At 37.0% G+C, this 10,000-nt stretch overlaps 1 protein-coding gene across 2 annotated transcripts in view; it reads right to left on the bottom strand.

Moving 5' to 3' along the window:
* The window catches only part of LOC135214114 (uncharacterized), a 33,008-nt gene that overhangs the window by 22,593 nt on the left and 415 nt on the right, over positions 1-10,000 (bottom strand). The window lies entirely within an intron of this gene.

The following is a 10,000-nucleotide window of genomic DNA, read 5'->3' as shown; positions in this document are numbered from 1 at the left end:
GTTTTAACCGATTTTCTAATTCTTTATCATTTCCTTTCATATTTCTATTTTATTTATTTTTTTTTTTGGTGGGGGGGAATTTCTTCTTGAAAAATCTTCATAACACCATCTAAGTCCAAAAAAAAATTCATTTATTTTTAATTTCCTTTATCATAATTTCAATTTCCAAACCAATATTTTGTATAGAAAACTATCACATCATCAGATTCCTAAAAAAAAAAAAAAAAAATGGAATTTTAATCTTCTTCATTGATCTCCGAAAAAAAAACACGTTACATTTCTCATAACAAATCAGGAAGGTCCAAAATCATCATTATTCCATACATGTTTTCGATCTTATTGTCACAAACGGAACAACTGTCACTAAAGGAATCCGCTATTCACACCTCAAGTTTTATTGCCCTGTTAATAGACTGACTCTCTCTCTCTCTCTCTCTCTCTCTCTCTCTCTCTCTCTCTCTCTCTCTCTCTCTCTCTCTCTCGTCGGCATTTATTGCTTTGACCTATTGACCAAGACTTCATAGGTCAGCCACGACGAAGTTAGGTCACAATGGAAACTTGCGGAAACAGCCGTTAACAGATTCCTACGTTTTGAGAATTCTGTGTGACCCAGAATGCTTATCTCTCCTCTCCCTCTTTATCTCTCTCGTCTTCTCTTCTCTCTCTCTCTTCTTCTCTCTTCTCTCTCTCTCTTCTTTCTTCTTTCTTTCTTCTTCTTCTCTCATATCAAGCGTAAAATTTGCCTATCTCTGAAGCTTTTTTAACCAAGAGATCACTCACGCTTGAAACTTTGATAATACTCTCTCTCTCTCTCTCTCTCTCTCTCTCTCTCTCTCTCTCTCTCTCTATTCCCAACACCACCAGCCCACACGTATGACAAAGTCGAGTCCAAAACGCCTCAAAACGAGACACAGTTCCCGACTCTTATCAGGCCTCGTCATCCCGCAAGGTAAGCATCCCATTGATGCTGGAGTGATAGTTTAAATGCCGTAATGTGGATTTAACAGCACAGGAATTATACATACATACATATATATATATATATATATATATATATATAGATATATATATATATATATAATACTATATATATAATATTATATAGATGTATATAACTACTTGCTGAGGGTGGGAATCAGTCCACCGAAATTATAGCCCTTAGCTTTAAACCAGTGTTTTTTAATGGGCCTTTTATATTTGAGACGTATCCTGTTTTAACAGATTTACACACACACACACACACACACACACACACATATATATATATATATATATATATATATATATATATATATATATATATATAGTACATATAAGTACTAAGTATGTATGTATATAAAGCCGGTGTAAATATAGTTAATTTTCCTAGGATAATGATGAACACATTTCAATTTCCAACAGTATTCCATCTTATTAATTTTTTTCAGTTCTATGTTTTTTTAACTGGCGTTAAATATCGTCATTCCATAGCACAGACACGTATCGTGATTGGCGGGCGCTCGTCTGACGCACATTCTCAGCGCCCACCATTGATCACAACAATATCACAAAAGGCTCGAGAACATTCTAGCAATCTCTCCTGTCGTGGACTCGTCACTCTAATCAGTTGACTTCTCTGTTTAATCTGCCTGGACTTCCTTGGACTTCAAGAAGGACTTCTTCCACATTCTCTTGACATCAGAGAGGGGTTGTCGCTCTAGGTAACAGATGAGCGACGTTTCGCAATTCGTTATTCGTTTGTTTGGTCCGTGTCGGAGTTTGCGATTTCAGAGCGTGTAGAGAATCAACGAAAGTTTCAGCCATATAGATGAACTCGTCATTTCTGCCTTTTTATATCGATTTTCTCGTGGAGATGAGGCTGCTAGAACTACGCCCCTCTTGACCCTACAAACAACCAATATGTTTGGGGGCCTCAATGCGCAGCAGTCGATGAGCTAGTGCGTGAATTATTTAGGTAAAATAATACCAATATGATCCACTGATAGAACGAATATAAAGAATATATGGGAGGGAGTACTTTGTTTAAATAAACGTCCTCTATGATCTTATACTCGAAAGCAAGAGATTCTTTTATTCATACAAGAGATTTGAATAATTCAGAACCAATAGATTTATTCTGAAGCCATCTGTTGTCCCTTCAAAATAAAACATTGTTTTGCGCGTTGTCATCAAGGGAACGAAAATGGCCAATAATTTATTGGTGATTCGATAGATTCTTCTCTTATCAACCGAACAGGGAATACGATTCTTTTGCTTGTTGTTTCCTGGGGGGAAAAAATTATCAAAAGGAATGTTTGCTGGCTTATCGGATATTCCTTTTACTGAAAGAACGACGAAGGCAAAGATATGAAAAGAAGAAAAGTAGGAGACAAAAAAAAAAAAAAAACACGATTTTTGTTTTCTTTTTGCGTGTAGCTTCTTTGTGGAGGGGAGGGGCCGGGGGGGATAACGAAAGAATATTTCCTGGTTTGTCGAATATTCCCTTTACCGAACGAACGACGAAGGCAAAGGTATGAAAAGAAGAAAAATAAGAAACAAAAAACACGATTTCCCCCCCCCCCCCCCCCCCCCCCCCCCCCGTGTAGTTTCCTATGGAAAAATAAATTGACGAAAGAATGTTACCTGGTTTATCGATTATCCCCTTTTTCGAACGAACGAGGAAAGCAAACATGTGGAAACCCACTCATACACACACACACGCGCCCGCTCGGACAAACGAGCGAGTTTATAAATTTTCTTAACGCGGTATTTTTGGTCGATGACATGCGAATCGTCTATAATAGGAGCCTCAGGTGTGTGCGATACGTCAGGTGTAAACTCCGCCCACGGTCAGGTCAAATAAGGAATAAGGATTTCTAACGGGCTCTTGTTGACAAGGCACGTCAAGACTTTGTGTGTGTGAGCGAGTCTGTGATTCAGCAAGTCTTGATATATTTGTGAAGTGTCTGAGTATCGTTTTTTTATTATTTAATATTAATATTTCGAGTTTAGTATTCTTGAATATTTAGAACTATTAAGTTCAAGAATTTGTTTCGTGGATTCAGTGTCTGTATAAAATCATCTTTGGACCAGGTCACCTATTTTTCTTTTTTTCTTATTGTTTATATTAATATTTGGAGTTTCGTATTCATAAATATTTAGCATAATCCAAGAATTTTTTCGTGGATTCAACGTAGCTGAATAAATTCATCTTTGTGTCAGGTCACTTTTTTTATATTTATTAATCTTTTTATTAATATTAATATTTGGAGATTCGTATTTATAAGTCTTTAGATTTATACAAAATTCAAAAATTCTTTTCGTGAAATTATATCTGAATAAGAAAAAGCCATTTTTGGGTCAGGTCGCCGTTTTATTTACTGTTTTGTCTTTTTATCCAGAGGGCGGCGAAGTATGATATATATTTCAACAATGCTAGGAACTTCCTGGACTCTCTCTCTCTCTCTCTCTCTCTCTCTCTCTCTCTCTCTCTCTCTCTCTCTCTCTCTCTCTCTCTCTCTCCAAGCATTAAAATACTTGGACTTGGTTCCAGAGTGCCGGGCAAAAAATAACTATTGTGTTCAGTTCATCAAAACAATGTTTGCAATTTTACGAGTATAAGTTTAGAATTTCAATGGTTTGTGCCCACGAATTTTAATTTGAAGACGTCACATTTTTATGTTTATATCGCAGTAAAAATGTACATATTTTTTCGCAATAAATAAATAAATTTTATGAATGGAAACTGTAGAAAGAATGTGCGTGTAAATGTACACACACACGCATATATATATATATATATATATATATATATATATATATATATATATATTATATATATATATATATATCTGTACCGTAAAGTTGAAAAAAAAAAAAAAGGCCCCTAAGCATCTTCCAGGTAAAAAAGTAGTCGAAATGGTTTAACTATGCGAAAGATTCCACGCCCCGTTATCACAGAAAAGAAGAAGAAGAAGATGAAAACTCTTCCCATGTCAACAATCGTAACTGGTTAGTAAGAACTACAGTCGACGTGGAAGCTGCTCTGTTTCGAGATGACGGGAAAGTCAGGACCTCCCTAACGTGTCTCCCTGAAGGTGCAATTAAAATCCAATCTCATCTGGGATCAGACAGCGTCAATTGAGGGCGTCTTACCTGGAGACACGAACGTTTCAGAAATTGAATGGAAACTTCCCGTTTCAGAGTATATATGCTTTTACGAAGCTTTACGGCTTAGGAATCGTGTGTTTCTGGGATGTTGAAAGGAAAATTGGTTACTGGAGGTTAGATGTTGTCCTTCAAATGTTTGCAAATATTCGTTTTTTTCTTATTATTTCTCTGGTCGCGTTGTGGTGCAAATGTTTCTTGCACAGGAAGTGTACCATAAATATATGCAAGTTATAGTAAGCCTGTTTATAACACGAATTCGTACTACAATAACAATATAGGTTACAGTGAATCTATTTCAGCACAGGAAATTGCACTTTAACAAAGAGACGACAAGTTATAGTGAACATATTTAAACACTAGAAACTGCACTATAACAAAGATAAAAGTTATAGTGAACCTATTTAAACAAAGGAAACTGCACTATAGCAAAGATACACCTTACAGTGAACCTGTTTAAACACAGGGAACTGCACTATTATAAAGATACAAGGCATTGTGAATTTTTAAACACAGGAAACTGACTATAGCAAAGATACAAGTTATAGTGAACATGTTTCAACACAGGGAATTGCACTATAGCAAAGATACAAAATATAGTGAACCTCTTTAATCACAGGAAAGTGCAATATAACAAAGATACAAGTTGCAGTGAAGCTAAAACACTGTAAACTGAACTATTAAAACGATACAAGTTATAGCGAACTTGTTTCAGCAGTGGAAACAGCCCTATAAAAACGATGGAAGATATGGTGAATCTGTTTAAACATGGAAAATTCTATTTTGAAACGATACAAGGTATAGTGAACCTGTTTTAACACAGGAACCTTCACTGTGAAAAGGATGTGAAATATATCACGATCTGAACAACACAACGGACCAAAATCTTACTGACACTTCCTCGTTGTGAGAGAGGAATAAATTTTCCTTTAAAAAAAATGCTGCCATTCTATTCTTGGAACAATTACGGGAACTTCATACCTTCAACTAGACCCTTCTCATTGGTTATCCAGGTAAGGAGAGGGACCAGGGGGAGGGGGGTAGCCCCTCTCACCTGTCTTGGCCAATTACCCCATACCTGAGGTCCCAATCACCCGAGTGATCTCCGTCTTGGAGAGATTGCAGGCAAGGGACCGTATCCTCACTCGCCCAAAAATAGAGGCGATGTTGTCTAATTGTATTTTTCTTATTGTATCTCTGTATATTGTAGTCACTGTTGTATTGGTTGTATCGTCCCTCGGTCAAGCGTTGTGTTATACAATTCCTTTTGTTAAAAGGAAATTAGTGAAGACTTTCTTTATTTGTTTCTATAGTTATTTATTTACGCGAGATAATTTATTTTTTGTGGCTTATGTATAGTTTCTTTGTTTTCTTGTCTGGATAGTTACGTATTAATATGATACTGATTTTTTTCTATTCTGCAGAGATTTCTGCGCTTATATTTTGAATATAATAATAATAATAATAATAATAATAATAATAATAATAATATAATAATAATAATAATAATAATAATAATAATAATAATAATAATCATAAGTTTCCTTGTTTTTCGTGTCTGTAGAAGTATGTATTGATATGATACTGATTTTTTTCCTATTCTGAGAGGGATATATGCGCGTATATTTTGAAATAATAATAATAATAATAACAATAATAATAATATAATAAAAATAATAATAATAATAATAATAATAATAATAATAATAATCACTCGTTCAAGGGAAAGTTCCTTGATCTCATATACTATCTATATATATATATATATATATATATATATATATATATATATATATATATATATGTAAATATATATATATATATATAATATATATATATATATATATATGTATATATATATATATATATATATATATATATATATATATATATATTATGTATGTATATATATATATATATATATATATATTGTGTGTAAATGAGATAAATAAATAGATACGAACCTACTTGCTATAAAAAACAATCGCCGCAACCTATTAGTAAACAGCGATACTCCTATACACACTGTCACTAAACACTCACAACAAACTACTACGCTCACCACCGGACACGTCTATATATATAAAGGTTTTGTGGCCCACCGACCCTTAGCACCAAATCCTCCTTTCACTTATGCGCAGGTTAATGAGATCCGCCAATCACACATCACCTCCTTTTCCCCTGGTGTAGTTTGGGGGCGGGTGCGGGGGAGGGGAGTGTACGGGCCACTATTATGTGAGCCGCTAATTATGGCCACTATTTGGGGAAACACTACTTAGACCACTGATTTGGGGACTACTAATTGGAGACTGCTATTTAGGGGCCATTCAACGGGTCCATACTCTTGGCTGCCATTTGGGGCCACTACTTTTTGGGCGACTGCTCAGGGGACCATTATTTGGGACCACTATTTTGGGGCCACTATTTTGGGGCCACTATTTGGGGACCACTACTTGAAACCAATATTTTCTGACTACTACTCGGGGGACCATTATTAATGAGCCACTTCTTGGGACCATTATTTGGGGCCATAGTTGGGGGCCACTACTCATGGACCACAATTTGGCAACCACGACTCGTGGACCGCTACTTGGGGACTACAGTGGGCGGGGTGGGGGGGACCCACTACTGGGGAACTTCTGCTCGGGAATCACTATTTGAAGGCCACTAATTAGGGACCAAAATAATTGAACCAACGAAGTCAGTCTGTGAGACGGGGGGCCCCCCAATCACCTTACCCCGTCGACATAATTATTTCTGTTTCTTGATGGAAGCCCGCGGATTATGGATAGTTGGGGGCCACTAATCGGACCACTACCCACAGTCATTAATGATGCGTGGCCACTGCGACCTACAACAGACCGCCAGGTAGGTAGCAGCTGTATGCTATGTCGTTGATTATATCAACAGACAGGTGTACTGATATACCGTGATTTGTAAGATTAGCAAAATGAAGAGACTCTCTCTCTCTCTCTCTCTCTCTCTCTCTCTCTCTCTCTCTCTCTCTCTGTGTGTGTGTGTGACGTCACGTCTAGCGGGTGAAAGTTCGGACATCGAGGCGGAAATGCCCCAAACGTCCTGCCCTACGAATGTCGTCAGAGCATTGCCAAAAATAAAAGAAGAAGCAGAAAAATAAAAGAAGAAGGGAAGGTCTGGACTGAAAGAAACAGTCCTTTCAATCTTTCGTCGCCTGACTCAACAGGAACTCTCACCGGATGCGTTATGTAAAACGCAACCAGGATGTGTACGCCGTTTTTATTACCCTCTCAATAACTAGTCTTCTTTCAGTTTGACAGTTTCGTCTTGACGTGCTTTTCTTATTTATGGGTAATTCTTCCGTCTGTGGAGACTCGCTTTAAAATACAATTTATTTGTGTGTGTGTGTGTGTTTTTTTTTTTTTTTATTCTTTCGTCTATAGAGACGTGATCTTTAAGATATGCCTTCTTGTTATCTATTTGTTTACATTTCCCCAAATTTCAAACATATCTTAATTCACTTTTAGAAATTTAAAAGCAAATTTGGTTTTCCCGCCCGAAATTGGTGTGAATTTAGACTCTCGTTTGAGTTTCCCGCGCAATTATCGTTCGCAAATCAGTCAGTTATAGGTCTTGTTTAAGCACCTTTCTTTAGACTCGTATAACTAGATCCAGCCATCTAGCAGGTCTTATACCAGCCTATGGGTGATAAGATTAATAAAATAAAGAGTAGGAAGGCTTGTTGTAGCCCTCAGGGCTCTGTGCAGCCAATAAAGACGACTAATTACCGATTAAGTCCTCGAGAATGTCTGCTAATCGCCTTCCAGTCCTGTTTTTACTCTCTCGCTGATCGCTCGCTTAATTAGCTCCTGTCAGAGCCAGAAGTTGTAAACCGCGGGTTTACAATCCTGTTACGGGCTACCCTATATGAAGGGATCTCTCTCTCTCTCTCTCTCTCTCTCTCTCTGTAGTTCTTTTATGACTATGCGTATTCCTGTATATCCGATCTCTCTCTTTCTCTCTCCCCCCTATGCCTGTAGTTCTTTTAGGACTGTGTATTCGTGTATATCCGATACTCTCTCTCTCTCTCTCTCTCTCTCAGACTAGAAATTAAATTGAGAAACGTATCAAAATAAACAAACAACAACCACTGTATCATATTAAAATAGAGCGATACAATAATCAGTATTTCGTATAGTACGTAGCAATGCAAATACCCCCATTGGAATGACTTGCTGCCTAATGAAGGTGACTAATGAATAGTCAAACAGTATTGTTGTCCTCATGTCAACGGTAAATAAAAAGTACTTTCGCTCATTACAGCTAGATAGAGATAATCATTATTATTATTATTATTATTATTATTATTATTATTATTATTATTATTATTATTATTATTATTATTATTATTATTATTAAACACAGAAAAAGACCCATGAAATGTGAACAGAAACCTTAAACAGCTATTTCCAACAATACGAAACTTTTGATCAGCCTCGTATAACCTTCTTGAGAGAGAGAGAATTTCGCTAACGATTCATGACTAATGGAACCCGCCCTTCATATAATCGCTCGATGGTTTGAAGTAATGAGCTGACTTTTATAGATATACTTTCTCTCTCTCTCTCTCTCTCTCTCTCTCTCTCTCTCTCTCTGATACTGCATATATTATGTATGAATGTATATAAAGGTTCAATGACTATACACACTGCATGCAAGAGAATTGCTTTCACCAGCCAGTATCCATTATGGCTGCTATGAATAACTAAAATACATCTCTCTCAATTTCATTGTTTAATTTTTTTTTTTTTTTTTTGTTACGGTGTCTGCAAACTTTATTCGAAAATGTTTCTCGAAGCTGACGGTTAAAATCAACAGCAGATATCATTCTTGTGGTAATCTGTACTAAAATTATGATGATTCAAGATGGCGGCTGTAGTAGCTAATTGCAGAAATGGTATTCATAGCAAAGGATTGCCTCACTGGAACATTAATTTAGGCCAAAGACCAAGTGCTGGGACCTATGACGAGGAGGTCGTTCAGCGCTGAAGCGGAAAATGAGAATAAAAAAAGAGAATTATAAACGAGATGTGAAATTGAACCTGATCCCGTAGTGCCGTCAGTGGACCTCATGCGGTGCACTGTAGGCATTACTTAAGGTTCTTTGCAGCGTGCCTTCGGCCCCTAGCTGCAGCCCCCTTTCATTCCCTTTACTGTACCTCGTCTCATATTCTCTTTCTCTATCTTACTTTCCACCCTCTCCTAATACTTGATTTATGGTGCAATTGCGAGGTTACACCTTTCAAACCTTTTATACTGCCTTGTTTGTTTGTATGGTGTTGTTACGTTGCATGGAACCAGTGGTTATTCATCAACGGGACCAACGGCTTTACGTGACTTCCGAACCACGTCAAGAAAACTTCTATCACCAGAAATACAAGTCTCTAACTCCTCAATGGAATGCCCGAGAATCGAACTCGCGGCCACCTAGGTGGCAGGTCAAGACCATGCCGATCATGCCACTGAGGTGCTCTTTTATACTGTCAATTTCCATTTCAGCCCTGAATGACTTCATAGGACCCAGTGCTTGGCCTTTGGCCTAAATTTTGTTTTCAACTAAACCTGATCCCAGTCGCACGAAGATGATGACGTAAAGTGAGTTTGTAAATATTAAGGAAAGAAGTGATAATTGAATGTGAATGAAGAGTCAGTAAGAAGACTTCTGTAATGATTCTCATTCAGACGGAAGAGCTTTAATGAAGCCGCAACGTGTATAACAAGTCGTCAATGTTTTGACGATCTGACGTGCCCCTTTTTTTTTAAGTTTGAGTTTTCCAGCCAAAGTGTCTCTGTTTCTGGAACTGCCACATGTCAAAAC

This window comes from Macrobrachium nipponense, chromosome 45, assembly GCF_015104395.2.
Source record: "Macrobrachium nipponense isolate FS-2020 chromosome 45, ASM1510439v2, whole genome shotgun sequence".
In the NCBI taxonomy this organism is placed as follows: domain Eukaryota; kingdom Metazoa; phylum Arthropoda; class Malacostraca; order Decapoda; family Palaemonidae; genus Macrobrachium; species Macrobrachium nipponense.
The sequence above is the reverse complement of the archived record's forward strand: the minus strand, read 5'-3'. Positions and strand labels throughout refer to the sequence as shown.